General features: G+C 40.1%; 1 pseudogene across 1 annotated transcript; it reads left to right on the forward strand.

The window, feature by feature from the left end:
* Positions 1-314: 314 nt before the first annotated feature.
* Positions 315-3,410, forward strand: LOC309657723 (small ribosomal subunit protein eS17 pseudogene; annotated as a pseudogene). The gene is made up of 2 exons: positions 315-466; positions 769-3,410. The product of its transcript is annotated as a small ribosomal subunit protein eS17 pseudogene (transcript).
* Positions 3,411-12,293: the final 8,883 nt, after the last annotated feature.

A 12,293-nucleotide genomic window follows, 5' to 3' on the forward strand; every position in this document is an offset into this window, starting at 1 on the left:
AAACGCATGAACTGTTTGGCATCATTTTCTGGATTCTGGATAGTGTTATGGTAGTACGACACATTCTGGAAAGGGAATATATGTTTATGTACTTCCAATAATGACAAAAAAAATTACAAAAGGATAAGTAAGGCATTCCATCTTTTTACAGTTTTATCTCCCACTTCATCCCATCACATCCTCTATACATCCCTCATTGTAGCCTTTTTCCTAGAATGGAATGTGAGCCCTCAAGCTGCTGGGACTTGGTGCAAGTTCCTTCTTGGGTCTGTAACGCTCTTCCACTTTGCTGAAGACCTCGGAGCTTCAACTCAATGGTCAACACTCAAAAGGCTTTCCCCGATAATCACATCCCTACCACCCCCAATGAGTCTGAGCTTCCTTTGCATAACTTGGTACAACTCAGTTTGTACCAGATTATTAGGACATGTCCTCGTCTCTTCAACAAGATATCAGCAACTGGAAGGTAGAAATATGGCGTTTTGTTTGTCTTCATTTTTCAGTTCGATCTTACCAACTCTTCTAATCCCTGTCTTCTCATTAGTACAGTGCTTTATAGACTTTAAATATTTATTGACTTGAACATGAGAGTTTTGAAAATAAAACTTTGTAGTTCTATTCCCCTTCTGGTAGAAATCTAAAGAAAGAATACTTTGGCTCAAGATTATTTTGTGTAGCTGTTCTTGAAAAGCAAACATTCTTCTCTGAAAAATACTCCAGAGACCTAAAGTCTGTCATCTAATAAAGACATGGACCTCTTTTACCAAGGACCGCCAACACGGCCCACGTCCACACCAAAACCGTGAAGAAGGTGGCCCAGGTCATCATTGAGAAGTACTACTGCTCCCGGGCAACGACTTCCACACCAACAAGCGCATGTGCGAGGAGATCGCCATCATTCCCAGCAAGAAGCTCCACAGCAAGATCGCAGGCTATGTCACACATCTGATGAAGCGGATTCAGAGTGGTCCAGTGAGACATATCTCCATCAAGCTGCAGGAGGAGGCGAGGGAGAGGAGAGATAATTACGAGCCTGAGGTCTCAGCCCGGGATCAGGAAATCACTGAAGTAGATCCTGACACTAAGGAAATGCTGAAGCTCTTGGACTTTGGCAGTCTGTCCAACCTGCAGGTCACTCAGCCTACAAGAGGGATGAATTTCAAAACACCACGTGGAGCCGTTTGAATCTTTCTGCTGTGCTGTAATATTTTCAGTAAACCTCCGACAACAACAAAAGAAATGGAACCCATGTTCTTAAAGCAACGGGCTAAATGGAGATTATGTCTGGAGGAAGAAGCCACTGGAGAGGTAGAAGCTACTGCCCACCCCGCCTTCTAAACCAAGAGGTCAGACCATCCTCCTTGACTTGACATCTGCTTTGTGATTCTCCCCTTCAGCCGAGATTAAGCCAGATGGAAGGCTGAGTAAAGGAAGCTTGAATCTATCCTAGCAAGTACATTTTGTGCTAAGGGGGAGAGAGTACTAATTTTGTACTTGAAAAAAAAAGGATCCCATTCAAATATAAACTAATTTCCTCTCTTCAATGGTGGTTGCCATCATTCCCAAACTGAGGTCATCATTATAGTCTCTCTGGGACTTTGGCACAGAAGAAAGTGACTTAATCGACTGTATTAAAATGTTTTTAGAAAACATCATTTTAGACCTGGACAAATGATAGAAACTTTAAATCCAAGACTATTTTTCTTAATAAGATAAGGAGAATTATATCACAAAATGTGTTTCTACTGTCTTTGTTGTTCTAAATGCTGAACAGTTTATTGTTATTCCTAGAGTTTAGTCTAATATTGAATGAGTCAGTAAGGGCTAAAATTATAGCACTCAGAAGGATGGATATTAGAGGGATAGTCTTGACAAAAGTAGTTTCAGTAGCAACAGCAAGGGCACTTTGCATTGTTCTTTTTTTTTTTTTTAAGTGAGTAAATAGATTTTTCTTTAGAAAGCTTTAATATTTAATGTAAATTTACTTACAATGCTTGGGAGAATGTTTCTTTAATAAAACACATTTTGTTCTTAGGAGTCTACTATTTCAACATTATTTATTCCCCTCATTGATTGAGTCTTACAATATCCCCTATTATTATTCTAGCTAAGAAGTATAATGCTTATTCTGATGTAAAGAAAGAGGAAAAGAGCATATTATATGCAAAAATAAGGCCCTGAATAGTACTCAGTTGAAGAACATCATATTGGCGTATAAATCAGTGTTCCTGGTTTAACTCAGTGAAGGTAAAGCTTAGCATCTGGGTCACAGCCAAATATTCTTTAAGAGCCATAAAGTACAGACACTAAATTTCCCTTTACTCAAGTATAAACCTACTGCCTAATGTTAAGCAATTTTCATTGAATTGATGTTCTTCCTCTCAACTTATTTTACTTAATCATATTTATTAGGGAAGCTTAGCACATCAAAAGCACATTTGAAAATAATCCCATGATTAACCTTAGGGCAAAAAGTTAATGCAATGTATATTGCCAAGTTCATTAACTATCTTCTTGATGGACCAACAGCTGTGTAATGAAGACATTAGCCATCAATTAAATGAACAGTGATCTTGAGACCAGAGTTTTCAGCAGGGAATAGTCAGCTATGTTATGGGCACTGAGAGGCAACAACTGAATGGGCGTATTTCCAAGCATTCCTTAGTTTTATGCCTTATGAGATAGTATTTGTGAAAAGCCTATGAAAACTGGTCAATTTGGAAAGTCAAAACACATTTAAATGGTTTGGGAGGATTTTGATAACAACTGAGTTTTAGAATAGCATTTAACATATCATATAATTACAGATTCACGTTCAAAAGTTGTTATTTAAGGTATAAACAGAGGTACATAATAAGACTTATAAATTATTGAGCTTGCAATTGTTCTTACTTATTTATAGAAAGATGCCATTAAATAGAAATGCAATTTTATAGAGACAGCTAAAACTCATACAATTAGTATTTCTTGATGAAGTAGACAGACACTATTTTGGGGACAAGAGTCTACTAACATATGAAAATAAGAAAGAAATGCTTACGATTCTCACGTTTAAGTAAAGTGTATTATAACATGGTTACTCTAGGGCTGGGGTAACCACTGTTAAAAGGTATAAAAGCAAAAATAAACAAATGGAACCTATTTAAGCTTAAAAGCTTTTGCACAGCAAAGGAAACCTTTGACAAAATGAAAAACAACTTACTGAATGGGAGAAAATATTTGCAAATGGTATGACTGATAAGGGACTAATATCCAATATATATAAACAGCTCATATAAGTCAACATCAAAAAACAAACAAACAAACAAAAAACCTAACTAGCCAGATTAAAAAATGGACAGAAGAACTGAATAGACATTTTTCCAAAGAGGAAATGCAGATGGCCAACAGGCACATGAAAAGATGCTCAACATCACTAATCATCAGGAAAATGCAAATTAAAACCACAGTAGGACTCACCTCACACCTGTCAGAATGGCCATCATCAAAAAGAACACAAATAACAAATGTTGCTGAGGGTGTGGAGAAAAGGGAGCGCTTGTGCACTGTTGGAGGGAATGTAAATTAGTGCAGCCACTATGGAGAACAGTATGGAGGTTCCTCAAACAACTAAAAATAGAACTACCATATGACCCAGCAATTCCACTCCTGGGTATATATCTGAAAAAAACAAAAACACCAATTCAAAAAGATACATGCACCTCAATGTTCATGGCAACATTATTTACAATTGCCAAGATATGGAAGAAACCTGTGTCTATCAACTGATGAATAGGTAAAGAAGATGTGGTGTGTATATATACAATGGACTAGTCCTCAGCCACAAAGAAGAACAAAGTTTTGCCATTTGCAGCAGCAAGAATGGACTTGGAAGGCATTATGCTAAGTGAAGTAAGTCAGACAGAGAAAGACAAATACCATGTGATATCACTTACATGTGGAATCTAAAAAATACAACAAACTAGTGAATACAACAAAAAAGAAGCAGACTCACAGACACAGAGAAAAAACCAGTGGTTACCAGTGGGGAAAGGGAAGAGGAAAGATAAGGGTGGGGGAGTAAGAGGTGCAAACTATTAGATATAAAATACTGTACAACACGGGGAATATAGCCAATATTTTATAATAACTACAAATGGAGGATAACCTTTAAAAATTGTGAATCACTATATTGTATGCCTGTCACATACAATATTGTACAGCAACTATATTTAATAAAAAAAGGTAATATATCAAAGTATCTCTCTCCTTGTAGAGTTTGCAGAGGATCAGGAAAGAAGTTGTTCAAATGGTGATATTCGTTAAGGGCATATTCCTAGAGGTTATAGACACTTGCCACAAAGGCAGCAAAAGACCCTTCTGGTCATTATGCTTAGACTAACCCAAGAGTTGGTCCACGTGAAGCACTTAGCACAGGACCAGGCACTCAGGCTAAGTGCTTGAGATACTTAGCTATGATCATTATTATCCCAATAAAAATAATGGCATAAAAACTGCAGGTTGTCCGTTCCCACCTTAAGGTATGGTCCCCTTAATGATGTTGATTTACTACAGCATTAACATATTATGAGAAGGAAAATCAAGGGTGTAACATTAATATCCTCCCTTGACTAAACAGAAAACAAAATTCTGTTTAACCATTTATTAACATTAAGAAGTTTCATTAAACCTGAGGGCATTTTATCCGGGAGAAATCCAAAGTGTGATTGGAGTCAAACTTTGACTGAGAAATTGTCTTTACTGTTCTGGAGATTTTTTAAAAATATTGTAAAAATGTTACTCTCCCATGAAATCTTGGGTAGATATAAAGACATTTGTGTCCATCAACCACTACTATTTTTTTTTTAACATCTTTATTGGAGTATAATTGCTTTACAATGTTGTGTTAGTTTCTGCTTTATAACAAAGTGAATCAGCTATACATATACATATATCCTCATATCCCCTCCCTCTTGCACCTCTCTCCCACCCTCCCAATCCCACCCCTCTAGGTGGTCACAAAGCACTGAGCTGATCTCCCTGTGCTATGCGGCTGCTTCCCACTAGCTATCTATTTTACATTTGGTAGTGTATATATGTCCATGCCACTCTCTCACTTCATCCCAGCTTACCCTCCTCACCCCGTGTCCCATGTCCTCAAGTCCATTCTTTATGTCTGTGTCTTTATTCCTGTCCTGCCCCTAGGTTCTTCAGAACCCTTTTTTTTTTTTTTTAGATTCCATATATATGTGTTAGCATATGGTATTTTTTTCTCTTTCTGACTTACTTCACTCTGTATGACAGACTCTAGGTCCATCCACCTCACTACAAATAACTCAATTTCGTTTCTTTTTATGGCTGAGTAATACTCCATTGTATATATGTGCCACATCTTCTTTATCCATTCATCTGTTGATGGACGCTTAGGTTGCTTCCATGTCCTGGCTGTTGTAAATAGGGCTGCAATGAACATTGTGGTACATGACTCTTTTTGAATTATGGTTTTCTCAGGGCATATGCTCAGTAGTGGGACTGCTGGGTCATATCATCAACCACTATTATTGAGAGCTGGCTTTGAACATGGTAGAACTGAGCTAAGTGTTAATTTCTTCACAAAGAGTTAGTGAGTCATTTCTCTTTTCTGGATGATGTAGAGACTGCAGAGAATAAGGAAGCCAAGTTCCTTTCTATCCGGGAGCTTACATTCCCATAGGGAGTGGGAGGCTAAGTAGAGACAATATACAAATAATAATAAACAAGGTCAATATACAATAAACAAAACACAATGCAATGAAATGAAGACAGTAAACTCAGAGTGACTGTAGGGTTATGTGAGATGGGTGGAGTTGGCAAGGACCTTGGTGATGCAGGTCAGTGATGACATTTGAACTGAGACCTGAATGCTGAGAAGGAGGCCAGTGGCCATGTTAAGATCTTTGGAAAGAACATTCCAGGCAGAGGGGTCAGTATGATACACAGCCTCCAAAGATGGCTTCTGTCAATTCCTTCCCTTTCTATACGGGCATGCCACTCCTACTATCCAGAGGCAGTCTTTTTTTCCTTCACTGGCAGATGCAGAGGCATGCCTGTTCCAAGCCTATCTTTTAAGCCTGGTAACTTCTGCTTTCCCTCTTTGAAGCCAGCTGCCTTTTAAAAAGTTCAACTGCTCTGAAACTGCCATGCTGTCAAGAAACCCAGGCTATAAAGAGAGGCTACACCGAGCACCATCTGGGTGAAGACTTCATCAGCTTTCCAGTCCAACCCAATTGAATGCCACCAAGTGAGTGAACACAAACGACACAGAAGAGAAGAACCATCCAGCTGAGGCCAGTCAACCCACAGAATTGTAAAAAAGAATAACGTGTTGTTTTAAGTCACTACTTCTGGGGATAGTTTGTTATCCATGGATGGGTAACGAAAGCAATCAGAACAGAACAACTTAAGGAATAGGGTTTTTCTTTTTAGGGTGACTAAATTCCCGAAACGCAGAGCAGTGGGTGATAAAATCTCCCCAAGTTCTAAAGAGAGATGCTAGAAACATCCCCTACAGGACTTGCTAGGAGGTGCACGTGGCGCTCATACATGGAGGGTGTATAAGAAAAGCTAGAGTCACTGAGCACAACATGCTCTGAAGTGCGTTTGCAGGGAAGAAAACGCGGCAGCACTACCCTATCTTTCTCCATGGGTAGAAGGGAACTAGTTCTGGTCCTTCCTCTAAGTCATTGGCAAGAGGCAGCAGCTGAACATTCTTTGGGGGTGGGGAGACGGGGGGGGGGTGTTTGCAAGAAGGGAAAACTGGAATTCTATTCTGTCTCTCAGGACTTGCTTACAGAAGCTCAGAGACCAGCCTCCCATCAAAGAAAAGTGAGGGGCACTTCTTGGAGAATCTGGGATTTGAGTGGCAAGAAGTCGGTTGCCCAGGTTTTGGCTGGAAAAGTCTGAAGATAGGAAGCTGGCTGGGGAAACCGGCCATGGTAGAGCCAAAGGAGAGGGCAGCAAGGCGACACTGACGGCTCCAGGGCTCCGTGGGGCCCCAGCGTGGGACAGTGCCCACCAGCCCTGTAGGCTCCGCAGAAGGCAGCACGGCCTGGAAGGACCGCGACCCACAGGCTGACTGACTGCAAGGGAGAGGATTCCAAGGGTGTGCATAGGATGGGGGAGCTGGGGATGTAGGTCTGAATAACCGCTCCAAGAACGCATGTCTCACATCAGGGAAGAGCGCTGTACGAAGGCCCCCGTGGTCGGCGGCGGTGCTGGTGTCTCTGGAGAATGTATGGTGAGCCTTGCAGGAAAGAGCAGCCCGGGTGTCAGCCCAAACTGAGGGCATTTGAAAGCCAGAGACAAATCAAGTTAAGACAGCACAGGTCTGTGAACCAGCCGTCGCATCTTTCCCACAAATCCCGCTCCTTGGGAACCTGTGCTGCTTCCCGAGCGGAGGGCTAGCTTCACACTGGGGGTGGGAACACATTTTTTATTTAGAAAATGAGCAGAAAGCTAAGAGAACCGTTGGGCATCATTTTCACGGGAAGGGAAGTTCAACAGGGTATTTTTCAGGCCAGTGTCGGGAGAAGAATAAAGCTCTTTTCTGATTGGACCCTCTCTCCCAAGTTTAGCCCATTCAGTTACAAGTTCAAGGGCCCTTAAAGAGAAGTAGGTTTACTGGGGATCTGAAAGAAGGCATCTGTGGCGGGGAAATCATGAGCAGAAATCAAGGGGGACGATGGTGTGAAATGAGGTTGGAGGGGGAAGAGGACAGAGGTTGGGCCCTGTGTTCCTTGGTGGCCCTGGAGACGTATCTGGATTTCATTCTGAGTGTTCTGAGCGTTTCGGAAAGCCACTGGAGGGTTCTAGGCAGGAAAGTAAGAGGAAGTTATTTTTCAGAAGACTGGCTGCTCTCTGGGGAATTGGGTGGGAGGGGGCTGGAGACCTGTGGGGAGGCCGTCGGAGGTGTGGAGGGGAGAGATGAGAGACATCCAGAAGAATGTTCCACCACAGAGAGTTTCACTCTTCAAAGCGCTTTGATACCTGGGAGAGGTAAGTGAGAGGTATATTTGGTTTTGTTATTTGATCAATTAAAGGCCATCTAGACAGGTGGGGATTAGCCCGGTGTTATTTTTCAGTGCTTTGGACTGAACATATAAGCGGCTCCCAGAACCTATTGTGCATATGGATCACGTGGGAGGTGGTTAATATGCAGATTCCTGGGTCTCATTTGAGCTCTTCTCACTCAGCAGGGCCAGCACGGGGCCCTGGAACCTGCATTGTTAAGAGCATCAGGGTCTCATGCAGGTGGTTCAGGGATCCTGAAAAACCCCGAATCCTTGCTCTGAAAGAGTCTCCACTTCCCTGCAATTTTGGTTTTCTCAGATGTCCAGTGAACTCTGCACTCTGCAGTCAACACTTATTAAACATTTTATTTCACTGTATTCTATTTTTTCACCTCATTTTTTTTTTCACCCCTGGAGCTTTAAACACTTTGAGGACTAGCTTTTTTCCCCTCCTCTTTCTTTGTCTCTCTTTTTAATTTCCCTCCCCACAGAACAGAATTCCAGGTGCATAAGCACTTTTAAACTGTTTTTAAAGCAATGCCGTGCTCACAGTGTAAAAGCATTTAAAGGACAATGTATCAATTACAAGCAGAACAATTTAGAGACAGAAGTGGTTTAGTGATATAAATAAAGGACGCATTTTCTTTAGGAAATAACAGAAACACAGTCTCCAATCTTTCCCTCCCATAACCAGAGACATTTTAGGAGAATCGAGTTCCGAGTCATAGGCAATAAATGGTAAATGAAGGACAGCTTGCTTTTTTACCTACAACAAAATGGAATTCGCTCCAGGTATCTGGATAACCCTGACGCAGCAGGAAATACATGATTCAATCATACGTGGGCATAATGATGCATATTGGTACAGACTAAAGTTCGTAAATGTTCCAAACTGTCCCAGACAAGATCATACAGAGGCAGATCGGGGGAGACATTATCTCCTTGATGCTGACGAGGGCATGGAATCATTCAGGTCATTGATGGAGACAGAAGCAAAACGTGGGTGTTATAAGAAGTCTATTCTTTTCTTCCAAGGAAACAGCTTTTGTTTTTATTTTTTTTCCACAAAAAGAAGTCCAAATGACTCTTGAAGAACAAAATATTTTTCTAACAAAATTTGTGTAGAAAAAAATCAAGAATTAGTTCTATCTAGTCAAAGCACTTGATAAAAAGAGAAACGTGGACCTCAGAAAAGCCCCATGTATGAGTGAAAAATAAATTTTTCTTCTCTTAGTGATTGTTTTCCTAAGCCCAAAAACACTGCCAGTCAATGCAGACAAGTTCTCAAAGAAAATGTATTCACCCCAAACTAAGGCCAGATTGACATAAGACAACTCACCAAAATATGGTGCTTGCCACACCTGGAGAGCAGGTGGGGTACGTTATAAAAGCACCTGATTTACCCAGTCTTTTGTTCCACACCCCTGGGCCTCAGACAGGGAGACGTGTGAACTGCATGTCCTAAGCTGAAAAGAATTCAACATGCCTTGTGTAATTGCTTATTTGATTGCTACACACAGCATACAAGTGGAAATCAAATTGGTGTTCTGTCATTTCTGTTTCAGTAAGCTAGAATAACATTCATCTGAAACAGAATTAAAACATGTCATCTATAGTTGCAGGCCAAAAACTGCATGGTTAATTGATACACATCTGGAATATATTAGCAAATTTTATGTGGGGAAAAGTAGTTCCCTAAATATCAATAATAAAATCTTCTAAATGTGACTGAATTCCAAAGTAGAATATGGAATCTTTTGACGTTTATACCTACAGAAAAGGAGATCACTACTTCTTCCCTTTCTTGAGGAAGACATTTCCTTCAGGCAAAAATGAATGTCTGATAAAAAGTATTATTAATGTGAAAATATCACTTCCTCAGGTGTTATGTCATAACACAGTGTTAAGAAAAGAAGGGATCATGTACCACAATGTTCATTGCAGCTCTATTTACAATAGCCAGGACATGGAAGCAACCTAAGTGTCCATCAACAGATGAGTGGATAAAGAAGATGTGGCACATATATACAATGGAATATTACTCAGCCATAAAAAGAAACGAAACTGAGTTATTTGTAGTGCGGTGGATGGACCTAGAGTCTGTCATACAGAGTGAAGTAAGTCAGAAAGAGAAAAACAAATACCATATGCTAACACATATATATGGAATCTAAAAAAAAAAAAAAAAGGTTATGAAGAACCTAGGGGTAGGACAGGAATAAAGACGCAGACGTAGAGAATGGACTTGAGGACACGGGGAGGGGGAAGGGTAAGCTGGGATGAAGTAAGCGAGTGGCATGGGCCATATACTACCAAATGTAAAATAGATAGCTATTGGGAAGCAGCCGCATAGCACAGGGAGATCAGCTCAGTGCTTTGTGACCACCTAGAGGGGTGGGATAGGGAGGGTGGGACGGAGACGCAAGACAGAGGGGATATGGGGATATATGTATATGTACAGCTGATTTACTTTGTTATAAAGCAGAAACTAACAAACCATTGTAAAGCAATTATACTCCAATAAAGATGTTAAAAAGAAAAGAAAAGAAAAGAAGGGAAACATTTGACGAGCTAATCAAATGGAAAACCCCCTCAAACTTCTTAATAATTATTTATAAAAGTTAGTTTGGTGCCTCAGTGGAAATAGCCTAAAGGCCAGCATTATTTCAATGGCATTAAAATCCAAGATGACACAGAATAGTTTGAGATGATTGATCTATTATCTCAAAGTAATGTCTCCCCCAGAATCTGCTTGATAGTTTTTTTTTTCATTTTGTTTCAACATAATTCTTTTTTTTAATTTTTTTTTTAATTGGAGTAAAATTGCTTTACGATGTTGTGTTAGTTTCTGCTGTACAATGAAGTGAATCAGTTATATGTATACCTGTATCCCCTCTCTCTTGGACCTCCCTCCCACCTCCCTGCCCCATCTCACCCATCTAGGTCATCACAGATCACCAAGCTGAGCTCCCTGTGCTATACAGCAGGTTCCCACTAGCTATCTAGTTTACACATGGTTGTTAGATAGTTTTTACAAACTCCTCGAAAAGTGTCCAATTTGAAAAAAGAAATTGACGTGTCTGGACGAGGTGCAGAAGTATTTTGTCATTCAGTTCTTTTCTCAGAGGAAAATCTTTGGGACCAGAATGGTTTTATTCTTATGGTATCAGATTGATCAAGCCACTGGACCACAGGGTTTCAATTGAAAAAAGAATTTGTTTGATCTGGTTAATTAATATGGTAGGCTCTAGACTATAGGGGGGCAAGCCAGGATCTAATCTCAGAAGAGGACCTTTCAGGGAACACACTTCATTACCTTCATTTCTATGGAATGCTTGCAAAACAGCATGCAGACTTCAGCAAGGAGGAAATTCTTTAACCTGGTCATTTACATCATTTACCTTGGAGGGGGGGCCAGGTATCACAGTTTGTCCCTCCCTGTTTCCCTTAGTGCACATGAAATTCCCTTGAAATATTTACCTTTTTAAAAATAATATCTCCATTTGCCCTTCAGCTTAAAAGTCATAGAAACAACCTGACAGACAATAGAAAGCAACTACACAAAGACTGAGACTTTTAAAAATGGCAGAAGCAAAATATGCTCTTTCTTTGATATCCCGTGGTTTGAAATGATATGTGGTATCTGATGAGTGGTTGGAAATTTTTTGTCATCTAAAAAAGTTCAAGGACTTATCTGGCCAGGGAAACCAATGGATAAAAAAGAGAAGCAACTGTTTAATTTTGTTTGTTTTTGTAGCTAAATAAAGTGATTGTCCTAGATATGCTCAAATTTACCATCTGGCTCTCATTCCATATTCTCTTGTTTTAAAAAGTCACTAGATCCAGGACTGCCTATCAGGCTATTCTGATTAAGAAGATATGGGAGGACAGATGGTAGAATTATGTGGTGGAGAAAGTGATGGGGGACAGTGAACTACTTAAAATGAATACTCTGCTGGTGTAGAGGCTGTCACATTGTTGGGCGGAAACTTTAAGTTGAATGTCATGTCTAGAAAAATTCCCTTGCAAAAATTATCACTAACAGAGGGTAAAAATGTTTGACAAAAATGTGTGTACGTTAATATAAAAAATCTAATTATGTGTGGATCATTATCGTAGTTAGTACTTGCTGTAGTTAGTACTTCTTGAGAATGTATGCATTGGAGATTGCACTAATTTCTTACATGCACCATCTTATTCACCCTTCAAACAACCCTAAGAATCAAGTATTACTGCTTCTTCATGTTTTCAGACCAAGAAACTGAG

Source organism: Balaenoptera physalus (assembly GCF_965194825.1).
Source record: "Balaenoptera physalus genome assembly, chromosome: 3".
In the NCBI taxonomy this organism is placed as follows: domain Eukaryota; kingdom Metazoa; phylum Chordata; class Mammalia; order Artiodactyla; family Balaenopteridae; genus Balaenoptera; species Balaenoptera physalus.